The sequence below is a fragment of the Triticum urartu genome, chromosome 1 (assembly GCF_003073215.2).
Source record: "Triticum urartu cultivar G1812 chromosome 1, Tu2.1, whole genome shotgun sequence".
Classification (NCBI taxonomy): Eukaryota; Viridiplantae; Streptophyta; class Magnoliopsida; order Poales; family Poaceae; genus Triticum; species Triticum urartu.
This window is the reverse complement of record NC_053022.1, coordinates 343102388-343115055: the sequence shown is the minus strand read 5'-3', so window position 1 is coordinate 343115055 and position 12668 is coordinate 343102388.

Genomic DNA, 12668 nt, shown 5'->3' with positions numbered 1-12668 from the left:
AGGCTGGCGGGAGGTAGGTGCGCGGCGTCGGGCCGCCACGGCCGTGAGCACGCATGAGTTCGTGGCTGCTCAGGGCGTCGCAAGGAGGCCGGGAAGGAGCGGGCGGAGGTGCGCAGGTACAACGGTGAGGCGCCCTACGGAGTTGCGCAGGTACGGCGGTGAGGCGCCCTACGATGGCTTGCCGGAAGCCGGCGGGATGCGGGTGCGCGAGGCCGGTGTGCCACGGCCGTGAACACGCATGAGGTCGAGGTGGCTCAGGGCGTTGCGAGGGAGGACGGGAAGGATCGGAAGGAGGTGTGGAGGTCCGGCGGAGCGGCACTCTCTGGTGGCGTCGCCGAAGGCCGGCGGGAGGCAGGGGCGCGGCGCCGTCGAGCGCGCATGCGTCTCTTGGTGGCTGCACGATCCGGTGGGGGGAGGAGCGGCGTGCGAGAGATGGGTTGACGGTGAACAAACGGTGTTGACCGTTTATGCCACGTCATCACTTACAGGTGGGACTTTTTTGTCAAAATCGGTTTAAATCTGTCCAAACATGTCATAAGAGTTTATTGAGAAAATTGGTAGATTTTGAGACGGACAAGGAATGTGGTATCAAATCCAGCCGTGGACTTAAAATGTGGTGGTTTTTTGCAATTCACTCATAAGAGTCTGTGTGTTTGTGTGTGCCTGATGCCATGATTTGCTTTCAATACTAAAATAATATCTACAACAACCCTTGTTTTAAATAGCTAGAACTCTGACCAGCAGAATACACAATACATCATGCAATTTATGAGGCTATGCTTAGTACTCCCTCCGTTTCTTTTTAGTCTGCATATAAGATTTGGTCAAAGTCAAACTTCATAAACTTTGACTAACTTTATAGAACAAAATATCAACATTCATAATATGAAATCAGTATTACTATATGCATCATGATATCAATTTTCATAGCATATAGGTTTATTATTGTAGATGTTGATATATTTTGATATATATTTGGTCAAATTTGCATCGCTTGACTTTGACCAAATCTTATATGCAGACTAAAAAGAAACCGAGGGAGTAAGAAAATGTGTCACAAAATAATTGTTCGTGAACTGTACAAGAGCGACAAATTTCTAAATACATTGTTACTATGCCAATTTTTGTCCATTTCTTGCAAATAAAAATCATGCAATTTTTGCCGTGCTCATATGACACACAATGCTGAATCATTTTTTAAAACATGCAAGTGCAAGTAGTTGCTAACGGGTTTATATGCCCGTGTCCGTGTGTGCCTGATGCCATGTTGCAGATCCTGGGTGAGGCTCGAGTGAGAGGAAGGTCACGAGAGAGAGGAGAAGATTTCTGTGAAGAACTCTATCTGATTCATTCCCAGATGCAAGATGTATAGTTTTCACCCTCTACAGTCCCATAATTACAAGTAAGTCCTACCAACACTCCCCCTCAAGATGGGGCAAAGATATCAATAAGCCCCATCTTACTACAATGTCAGGACCCCGATTCCAAGTCACATCGATCTAGCCGGTAACACCTCATATCACATTGCGGCCTCACGCACGGTATCCCACGGGTGTCGCCTTACCATGGCCCGGGACCGTTTGCGCCTTTTGGCTCACGTATATGATAGTGTCGCTAGCATCCATATGACAGAGAACCCGGGCCGACATGGCTAGTCGTGAACCCAAAGCGGCACAGACCTATGGAGACAGGCATACATGAATCACATCGAGCATGTCGGTCATCAGCGAGTGATTCCGGGTTGTAGCACTGGGCTAACAGGACTCCGGATGTCACCGCGTGACATTTCCCCGAAGGGGCAGACATAGGAACGACGTGAAACACATGCCGGCTAGTCAAGTGTCCTGAGCAGTAGTGCTGGGCTAGCAGGACTCCGGTGAACCGGGTTGTAGCTGACTACTATGGCTCGAGGAACACTAGACTACATTTCCCCATAAGAAAGGCTGCCAAGGATAAACAACTAGATTGTCGGATCCCACTCATACCAAGCATTTCAATCATACACACAATATGCCCGATATGAGTACATACAACATGGCATCACAACAAAACTCTACAACTCAAGTACTTTATTTAAAGGCTCCAGAGAGCCATACATAACATGTTCATACAGATAGGGGTCACATGACCCGACACTCAAGTCATACAATCATACAAGCACAAGCGGAAGCAACTAGTCTGAGTACAGACACTAGAAAGAAAGAAGGCTTCTCGAAGCCTCATTATCTACATAGGGCCCTCCATGGCCAGGATCACCACCTGGGTGGCTAGTCACTTATCGACGTCAAGGTCTACGTAGAACCCATCGGAGGGGGCGGTGTTGTCGTCTGAAAACAGTAATTAAGCAAACATGAGTACAAAGGTACTCAGCAAGTCTTACAACAGAACCTACTATACATGCTCATTCTCAAGAAGGTGGTGGGGTTATTGCAGCAAGCCATCTTTGACTCTTGGCTAAGCTACCCTACGGAACTCCACTAGTAAAATAGTTTTCGCACACGAGTCCACTACTCACCAACACAATACTCCACCGGGGATCCTCCCTCTTCATCCTACGAGAGGGCCATCCTCGGTACTCACACTTATCTTGAGTCTTTTAGTAGTATCCATTAACTTGTCTATGAACTGTATAGGCAACCAAGTAGTCCTTTACCGCGGACGTGGCTATTCGAATAGTTTTATACCCTGCAGGGGTGTACTTCTTCATACACGCTTTCACCACTTACCGCCGTTTACACGACATGTACTTGGCAACCTTCAAGCGGAAGCCCAGCGAGGGTGTCGGCCACGGCCTACCTAAACACTTAAGTCTCTAGTCCAGGTTTATCACCTATCCAGGTTCCATCCGCAGGGAGTCCGGCCGAGGTTTCCACATACGGCCCCGAACGATGTGAACAGGGTCCCGAGACGCCAAACGGGCACCCGGCATACCCGACAACGGTGTATCTACCGCAACATAGCCCACCCCTAGGGTCAGCACTACGCACGGCCGCCAACACATAACCTACAAACACCAGAAACTATTTGCAACTCCTGGACAGAGTACTAGGGTGATTAAGAAGCCGAGAGGGTCCATTGGTTTCGGGCCCAATGTACGGTAGTAACTGCATCTTAAACCACACATACAGATCTCAGTTCTTATGGACGGCCTCAATGAAACAACCCAGCATGTACTCCTACATGGCCTCTCATCGATACCTTTACCAAAACATGTTCAACACATCCCTCACATTACCGACATAATCATATCACTCTAGCCCATCACCCAGATGAACCAGACCTGACACAACTCTAAGCATAGCAGGCATAGCAAGGTAGGAATCACATACATGGCTCAATCAACTCCTACACATGCTAGTGGGTTTCATCTAGTTACTGTGGCAATGACAGGTCATGCAGAGGATAAGGGTTCAACTACTGTAGCACATAGCAGTTTGAATCGCGTTGTCTTAATGAAGTAAACAAGAGCAGAAGCGAGAACATGGGTTTGTATCGGAATGATCAATGGGTTGCTTGCCTGATGTAGTGGTAGTAGGGTACTGCCCTTCAGATGGATACTCGGGGTTATCCTCGGAGGCAGAACCTACCACGAAAATCACACCGAACATAATCAACACATGGAAATATGCAGCAATATGATGCATGCTATGACATGGCAAGATGAAAGTGTCTTGGCCTAATGCAAGCTAAAACAGGAGGGGAGGAACTCATTTGAATCAAAGATTCAAATATTAGCTCATTAAACATGGCCTTATTAGAGCATTACCTTATTCTGCTTAAACAGCAAGGTTAACTTGTTTTGTCATGCATGAAACCATTACAAATGGATAGATTGAATTTTTCTGATCATTTTCATATATAAATCTTTGCATTTGGAGCTATGGTTGATTTTCTATGATTTTTAGAAGTTTTGACTATTTTCTGGAATTTCCTATTAAAGAATAAATCTAGTAATTGAATTAATGCGTCAGCATGACAGAGGTGTGACGTCAGCGGGTCAACTGGGTCGGCCAGGTTAAACCTGACTGTTGGGCCCTCTCTGTCAGTGTCACAACTAATTAACATAATTAAAATAACACTAATTAGCTGTCACTGGGGCCTGGGCCCACATGTCAGTGACTAAACTAATTAAATTTAGTTAAAACTAATCCTAAACTAATTAGTAGACCGGCCCCACCTGTCATAGACTCAGGGGGGTCTACCTGGGCCCACACGGGGGTCAAATAGGGTCAACTCGCCGGCGGCTTGACACCGGCGACGTCGGACGCGGCGGAGGGGCTCGGGTTTGCGTCTCCGACGACCAAATCGATGACGGAGAGCAGCTACGTGACGCGGGGAGCGAGCCGCGTCGTTTGGTGGAGGAAGTGGGGCTCAGGGAGGCCGGGAACGACGCCGGCGACGACCTTGGCGGTCGCCGGAGTTCGAGTGAGGATGAAACCGAGGCTACGGGGCACGGCGTGGCGCGGGGAGTGGTGCGTTAGGCTCCTAGGAGTGCGTGGAGGACGAAGGCATGCTCGGTGGCGTCCCAACGTGGCTATGGCCACGACGGCGACATGTGGTGGCGGCGGCGAGCTTCGGCTTCAATGGCAGAGGGGGTTAGAGGACGCGGACGATCGCGGGGAGAGGGGGAAACGATGGCGGAGCTCATAGTGGTTGCAGGGGAGCGAACAGCGAGCTCGGGGAAGGGCTGGAGCGAGCGGGGCGGCGAAGGGGATCTCCGATGGCCGGAGTTGAGAACGAGCTCGGTGCAGCGTCTCCGGGGCGAGCGAGCGCACGGGGCTCGGCCTACTTGATGTAGTCGACGACGGCGGAGCTTCCTGGCATGTCGGGGCAGCGAATGGACGGCGGTGGCTGCGGTGAAGCTTGTTGGCGGCGACGGCTACGCTCGGCAGGAGGATGGGGAGAGAGCCAGAGAGGGAGAGAGGCCACGGGGAGAGTGGGAAGAAAGAGAGGGAGACGTGGGGGTCGTCGTGGCACTCGTAGACGCCTCCAGGGCGTCGGCGGAAGCAGGAGGTGGCCGGCGTGTGGCTGCGGTCGCCGACCACGCGCTCCTCGTCCTCCTGGCGAGAGGAGGGGGACAACTGGCAAGCGCCAGTCGGCTGGGCCGAGCCAGGTGGGCTGGTGGGCTGCGCCTGGTAAGTTTCTCTCTCTCTCTCTCTCTGCTTTTTCTGATTTGTTTTCTTTTTCTATTTTTCTGCAACTGTTGGGCTTTATTAAAAATACCTAGACATCTTTAAAAATCCTGAAAATAATTAGGGGCTCTGCTTAGATTATTCCCAACAGCCCACACTTATTTCCAGAATTATTTGAGCATTTAAATTATTTTATAGCATTAAAATGCCCAAATTCAAATACTTATGATTTAATTCAGAGAATCCAGAATGTCCTAGAAAAGAGTGCACCATTTTTGCCAGGGGTTTTAGCCCAATCCAGAAATGGTGAACATTTTGTGAAGGGCATTTTGGGTTCATTGAAAATAATTTTTGTAAACCCTAGTTGTTTCCAGGGGGGTGCTGGGGTTTCTGTCTTCCCCATTTCAAATTTAAGGGAATTTAAACATGATGCACACTCTAATGCTTGAACTAGCTAGGGTGTGACAACTCACCACCACTCAAAAGAATCTTGTCCCGAGATTTAGGATCCTCCGGGAAGAAGGTGGGGTACTCGAGTCGAAGACGATCCTCCCTTTCCCAAGTGGCTTCTTTCTCGGGATGGTGTGACCACTGAACCTTGAGAAACTTGATGTTATGGCGTCGAGTGGTACGCTCGGCTTGATCAATAATACGAACGGGATATTCCCGATAAGAGAGGTTATCTTGTAGATCAAGCGTTTCGTGGTCCACTCACGGATAGGATCCGCGAAGCAACGCCTGAGTTGAGAAACGTGGAAGACATCGTGAACTCTGGAAAGATGCGAAGGTAGTTCCAATTGGTAGGCAACTTCTCCTCGTTTGGCAAGAATGCGAAAGGGTCCAATGTAACAATGAGCCAATTTGCCTTTGATACCGAAACAATGGGTTCCCTTTAACGGAGTAACCCGAAGGTAAGCCTTCTCGCCGACTTCATAAGTCATAGGCTTATGTTTATGATCATATTGACTCTTTTGACGAGATTGGGCTGTTTTCAATTTCTCACGAATAACGCGAACCTGCTCTTCTGCTTCCTGAATCATATCCGGGCCAAAGAGTTGTCTTTCCCCGGTTTCTGACCAGTTAAGAGGCGTTCGACATTTTCGTCCATAGAGAACTTCGCAAGGAGCCTTGCCCAAGCTAGCTTGATAACTATTGTTGTAAGCAAACTCCGCGAATGGAAGGCATTTCTCGCAACCCATTCCGAACGAGATGACAAAGGCTCGGAGCATGTCTTCCAGAATTTGATTGACTCGCTCAACTTGACAACTTGATTAAGGATGGAAGGCGGTGCTAAAAGAGAGACGAGTTCCCATAGCATTTTGGCAACTTTCCCAAAATCGAGAGGTGAAGAGACTCCCACGGTCTGAGTTAATTTCCAATGGAACACCATGGAGAGACACTATTTAGGAGATGTATAAATCGGCTAGCTGGCTAGCGGTGATACTCTCATGAACAGGTAGAAAGTGGGCTACTTTGGAAAGTCGGTCGATCACGATGAAGATGGCATTATTCCCTCTCTTGGTCCTGGGAAACCCAGTGATGAAATCCATATTGATTTTATCCCATTTCCACTCAGGAATAGCCAAAGGTTGAAGGGTGCCAGCAGGCCGTTGATGCTCTGCCTTAACACGACGACAAACGTCACAATTAGCAATGTATTGAGCGATTTCTCTCTTCATCCTAGTCCACCAAAACCTCTGGCGCAGGTCTTGATACATTTTAGTACTGCCGGGATGAATGGTGAGAGGGGATTCATGAGCTTCCTTAAGGATCAGCCGCCTCAGATTTCGTGCCTTGGGAACCACTAAGCGGTTTCCAAAGTATATGACACCTTGATCATCAACGGAGAAACAATTCGCGACTCCTTTCTTAATGTTTCTCTTAATACGGGAGATTCCCGGGTCTACCTTCTGTGCCTTGATGATCTCATCCGTAAGGGTAGGTTTCGCCACCAGGGTGGATAGGAATCCTCGAGGAACAATGTGAAGATTAAGCTTACAAAATTACTCATGGAGAAGTGGTTGACTTTGTTGTAACATCAGGTTGTTACAATAGGATTTACGACTTAGTTCATTAGCCATGACATTGGCTTTGCCCGGGGTGTAATTTATTCCTAAGTCATAATCCGAGATCAACTCGACCCAACGTCTTTGCCTGAGATTCAAATCTGGTTGGGTGAAGATATATTTCAAACTTTGGTGATCGGTGAAGATCTCGCAACGATTACCGAGAAGGTAATGTCGCCAAGTTTTAAGTGCATGGACTACAGCTGCAAGCTCTAGATCATGTGTGGGATAATTTTCCTCATGTGGGTGTAATTGCTGTGAAGCATAGGCAATTACCTGACGATCTTGCATGAGTATGCAACCTAGTCCTTGTCACGAGGCATCACAATAGATAATAAAGTCCTTGGAGAAATCTGGTGGTACCAGTACGGGAGCAGATGTCAGGCGTATTTTCAGTTCCTGATAGCTGAACTCGCACTGTGGAGTCTACTCGAACTTTTTATCTTTCTTGAGGAGTTCAGTTAGAGGTTTAGCAACCTTGGAGAAATTCTCGACGAAGCGGCGGCAATAGCTCGCTAAGCCAAGGAAGCTCCAAACTTGCTTGACCATCTCAGGTGGAGTCCAATCAAGGACGGCTTGAACTCGCTCGGGATAGACATCAATACCCTTACCAGAGATTACATGGCCTAGATAGGTCACTTCTGGCAACCAGAATTCACACTTGGAGAATTTGGCATAAAGGCGATGCTCTCAAAGTTTCATCAATACCAGCCTTAGATATTCGGCATGTTCCTATTCATTCTTGGAGTAGATGAGTATGTCATCGAGGTATACTACAACGAATTTATCCAAATACTCCATGAAGACCGAGTTCATTAACCGAGAGAAGGTAGCTGGGGCATTGGTTAAACCGAAGGACATAACGGTGTACTCGTATTGGCCATAACGAGTAACAAAGGCCGTTTTGGGAATGTCCCCGTTTCTGATTTTGATCTGATGGTAGCCTAACCTCAAATCCATCTTGGAAAAGACTGAGGATCCAGCGAGCTGATCATACAGATCGTTGATCCTGGGAAGCGGATACTTGTTCTTGATGGTGACCAAGTTGACAGGTCGGTAATCTACAACCATTCGATCCGTTCCATCCTTCTTCTTGACGAAGAGGACGGGGCAAGCCCAAAGAGAGGAACTAGGACGGATGAAACCCTTTTTCAAGGACTCGTTGAGTTGGTTCTTAAGCTCAGCTAGTTCTAAGGGTGCCATCTTGTAGGGTCTTCTAGAAATTGGAACGGTTCCTGGAACAAGGTCTATCACAAACTCGACATCCCTGTCAGGTGGAACACCTGGCAGTTCTTCTGGAAAGACATCCGGAAAGTCTCAGACTACCGGAACATCTTCAAGGTTTGGAAGGGGGTTGGCATTTAAGGAGTAAAGCTGGCGCTTGGCCACTCAAGTTAAGACATTGACTGTCGTGCCCGATGGGTGAGTAAGTTGAACGGTTCTAGTGGCCCAATCGATCTTAGCATAATGAGCTGACATCCAGTCCATACCCAAGATGATGTTTATGTCCGAGGACTTGAGAGCTATTGAGGATGCAAGGAAGACAAGTCTATCGACAAGAATTTCGTTCCCATGGCTTACTCTAGAAGTTTGCCATCTAGAGGCAGGGGTTTGAATTTCCATGGTAGAGGGCATGTCACAGAATGTCGTGTTGTGCAATCGAGCTTAGTTCTCGGATATGAATGAATGAGATGCTCCAGTATCGAAGAGAATAGATGCCGGATGGCAGTTAACAAGGAGCGTACCAAGGACGACGTTAGGATCCTCATGAGCCTCCTCGACTGAAACATAGTTGACATGGCCACGTGTAGTAGTGACCGGCTTGGCATAGAATGTCTTTCCCGCGGGCTTACCACGGCCAATGGACTTTCTAGTTTGATTGGGGTTGTTGTTCTGGGGACACTCTCGGCTATAGTGACCCGGCTCTCCACACTTGAAGCATGTCACCACATTGGGGCGTGGAGCAGCATTAGCAGCGGGGCCACCATAGGGCTTGGGCGGTGAAAACTGCTGGTTGGCACGAGGCACCTCAAAGGATGGCCTCGGGATGAACCTGGGTGGCAGTGCCGTGCTTGGGATCCACACCCGGCGCTTCTGAGCTCCAGAGCCGGATGAAGAGCCAAAATCACGGGAGTTCTTGCGTGAAGCATCATAATCAGTCTGGCCTGTCTCAGCACTGATGGCTTTATTGACCAACTTCTGAAAGGAGGTGCACTCGTGTAGACGGAAGATCACGACGAAGCTCAGGGCTAAGTCCCTTGCGGAACCTTGCCTGCTTCTTAGCGTCAGTAGATACCTCTTCAGGGGCATAACGTGCCAGATTCCCAAATTCACGACTATATGCATCCACATTCAGTCTTCCTTGGGTGAAATTGCAGAACTCCTCCCTCTTGCGATCCATGAGACCTTCCGGAATGTGATGTTCACGGAAAGCTTCACTAGATTCAGCCCAAGTAGTGATTTCGCCGACCGGGCGCATAGCTTCGAAGTTTTCCCACCAGAGGCTAGCAGGGCCTTCCAGGTGATAGGCAGCATAAGTAACCTTGTCAGCTTCGGCTACGTTGGCAGAACGTAGCTTGTGGGTGATGCTGCGAAGCCAGTCATCCGCGTCGAGGGGTCGACGGAATGGTTAAACTTTGGTGGGTACATCTTGATAAAGTCATTGATTGACACCAAGTCTTTTCGCTGATGGCGTGCAGTGTTCTGCTCAATCCGCTCTAGCAGGCGGTTAGTCTCACGCTTGTTTCTTTCCGCCTCCAGCATTACTTCGGCTAGAGAAGGCGGGTGAGGCAGATTTTCACCCCTAGCTGCACTGGCTTCCCCCTGCTCCGGGGCAGTAGGGTTGCTGCGGGTGTTGACCATCCTAGGAGAAAACAAGACAACGGTTTAGATAAGGATGGCTCAAACTTAGCAAGGAAGTGCAGAATGTAATGGATAACACGGAATGCACAGATGTTCATCCATATGTCATGGTAATATAAAACTGCCATATATATACCAACGGTCATACACATCGTACATAGTTTAGTACAAGCCCAGGCTACAGTACAACTATGATGAAAGACGTTACATCTCATCGGAGGCATTCCAACCTCCTATACATTATTTGTCTACACCTTCGGAATTGATTACACACAAAGTCATATTCCACAAGTCACGCAGGACAGTGGAGATACAACTATTACAATACTAGTGATACTACTACTAACTCAGATAGCTCCGTAGTAGTCCTCATAGAAGTCACCTCCATAGCCTGGAAGTTCAACGTGATCATCCGGGAACAGACGGTCCTGAGGAGCTTGTGGACCAAAGGGGCTAGGAGGTCTTCGACCAACAAACAGTGGCCTGCGGGGACCACGGGGTGGGGTGATGCCTCCCACATCACGCCAATCCACCATGTCTGGCAGAGCAGATCTCACAGGATACAGATCCCTTGTATCCATACATCCAGCTTGCACCGCAGGTGCAAACCGAGTCAATGTGGCCCAATGATCAACACGGATATTGAAAAGCTCCAGCCTCAAGGCCCGATTCTCTCGGTCCTTATCTTCGAGCATCTCGGCAGTGTACGAGTTAATGAGTCCTCCTGAGTGGAGTCAGCATAGATAGCCTGAAGATACCCTTGCGCTCCCGGAAGTGAAGCTGTGTAGGATCGAAGTATGTCTAGAGGGGGGTGATTAGACTACTTGACCAAATAAAAACTTAACCTTTTCCCTATTTTAGTTCTTGGCAGATTTTAGCTAATTTAGGACAAGTCAAGCAATCATCACATAATTCAAGCAAGCATGCAAAGAGTATATAGGCAGCGGAAAGTAAAGCATGCAACTTGCAAGAATGTAAAGGGAAGGGTTTGGAGAATTCAAACGCAATTGGAGACACGGATGTTTTTCCCATGGTTCGGATAGGTGGTGCTATCCTACATCCACGTTGATGGAGACTTCAACCCACGAAGGGTAACGGTTGCGCGAGTCCACACAGGGCTCCACCCAAGGGTAACGGTTGCGCGAGTCCACACAGGGCTCCACCCACGAAGGGTCCACGAAGAAGCAACCACCCACAAAGGGTCCATGAAGAAGCAACCTTGTCTATCCCACCATGGCCATCGCCCACACAGGACATGCCTCACTAGCGGTAGATCTTCACGAAGTAGGCGATCTCCTTGCCCTTACAAACTCCTTGGTTCAACTCCACAATCTTGTCGGAGGCTCCCAAGTGACACCTAGCCAATCTAGGAGACACCACTCTCCAAGAAGTAACAAATGGTGTGTAGGTAATGAACTCCTTGCTCTTGTGCTTCAAATGATAGTCTCCCCAACACTCAACTCTCTCTCATAGGATTTGGATTTGGTGGAAAGAAGATTTGAGTGGAAAGCAACTTGGGAAGGCTAGAGATCAAGATTCATATGGTAGGAATGGAATGTCTTGGTCTCAACACATGAGTAGGTGGTTCTCTCTCACAACATATGAGTTGGAATGGTGTATGTGTTCTGATGGCTCTCTCCATGAATGAAGAGGAGGTGGAGGGGTATATATAGCCTCCACACAAAATCCAACCGTTACACACAGTTTTCCAATCTTGGTGGGACCGAATCAACAAACTCGGTCGGACCGAAAATGTAAACCTAGTGACCGTTAGAGATTTTCGGTGGGACTGACATGCAACTCGGTAGGACCGATATGGTTAGGGTTTGGGCATAACGTAATCTCGGTGAGACCGATTACACAAACTCGGTGAGACCGAATTTGGTAATTAGCTAACCAGAGAGTTGGTCAGGCAAACTCGGTGGGACCGATTTGCTCTTTCGGTGAGACCGAAAAGTTACAAAGGGGAAACACTGAATTTACATTGCAATCTCGGTGGGACCGATTCGCTCTTTCGGTGAGACCGAAAAGTTACGAAAGGGAAACAGAGAGTTTGCAACCCCATCTCGGTGAGACCGAGATCCCTATCGGTAGGACCGAATTGCTAGGGTTTGGCAGTGGCTTATGACAAATGAAAACTCGGTGGCGCCGGATAGGAAGAATCGGTAGGACCGAGTTTGGCTTAGGGTTTAGGTCATATGTGGATATGGGAAAGTAGTTGAGGGTTTTGGAGCATATCACTAAGCACATGAAGCAAGAGGCTCATTAAGCAACACCTCATCCCTCCTTGATAGTATTGGCTTTTCCTAAAGACTCAATGTGATCTTGGATCACTAAAATATAAAATGAAGAGTCTTGAGCTTTTGAGCTTAGGCCAATCCTTTTTCCTTAGCATTTTGAGGGTTCCACTTTCACATCCATGCCATGCCAATCATTGAGCTTTCCTGAAATAATCATCTTGGAATAGCATTAGCTCAATGAGCTATATGTTGTTATGAATTACCAAAACCACCTAGGGATAGTTGCACTTTCAATCTCCCCCTTTTTGGTAATTGATGACAACATATAGATCAAAGCTTCGACAAGTGATAATAAGCATGAAATATAT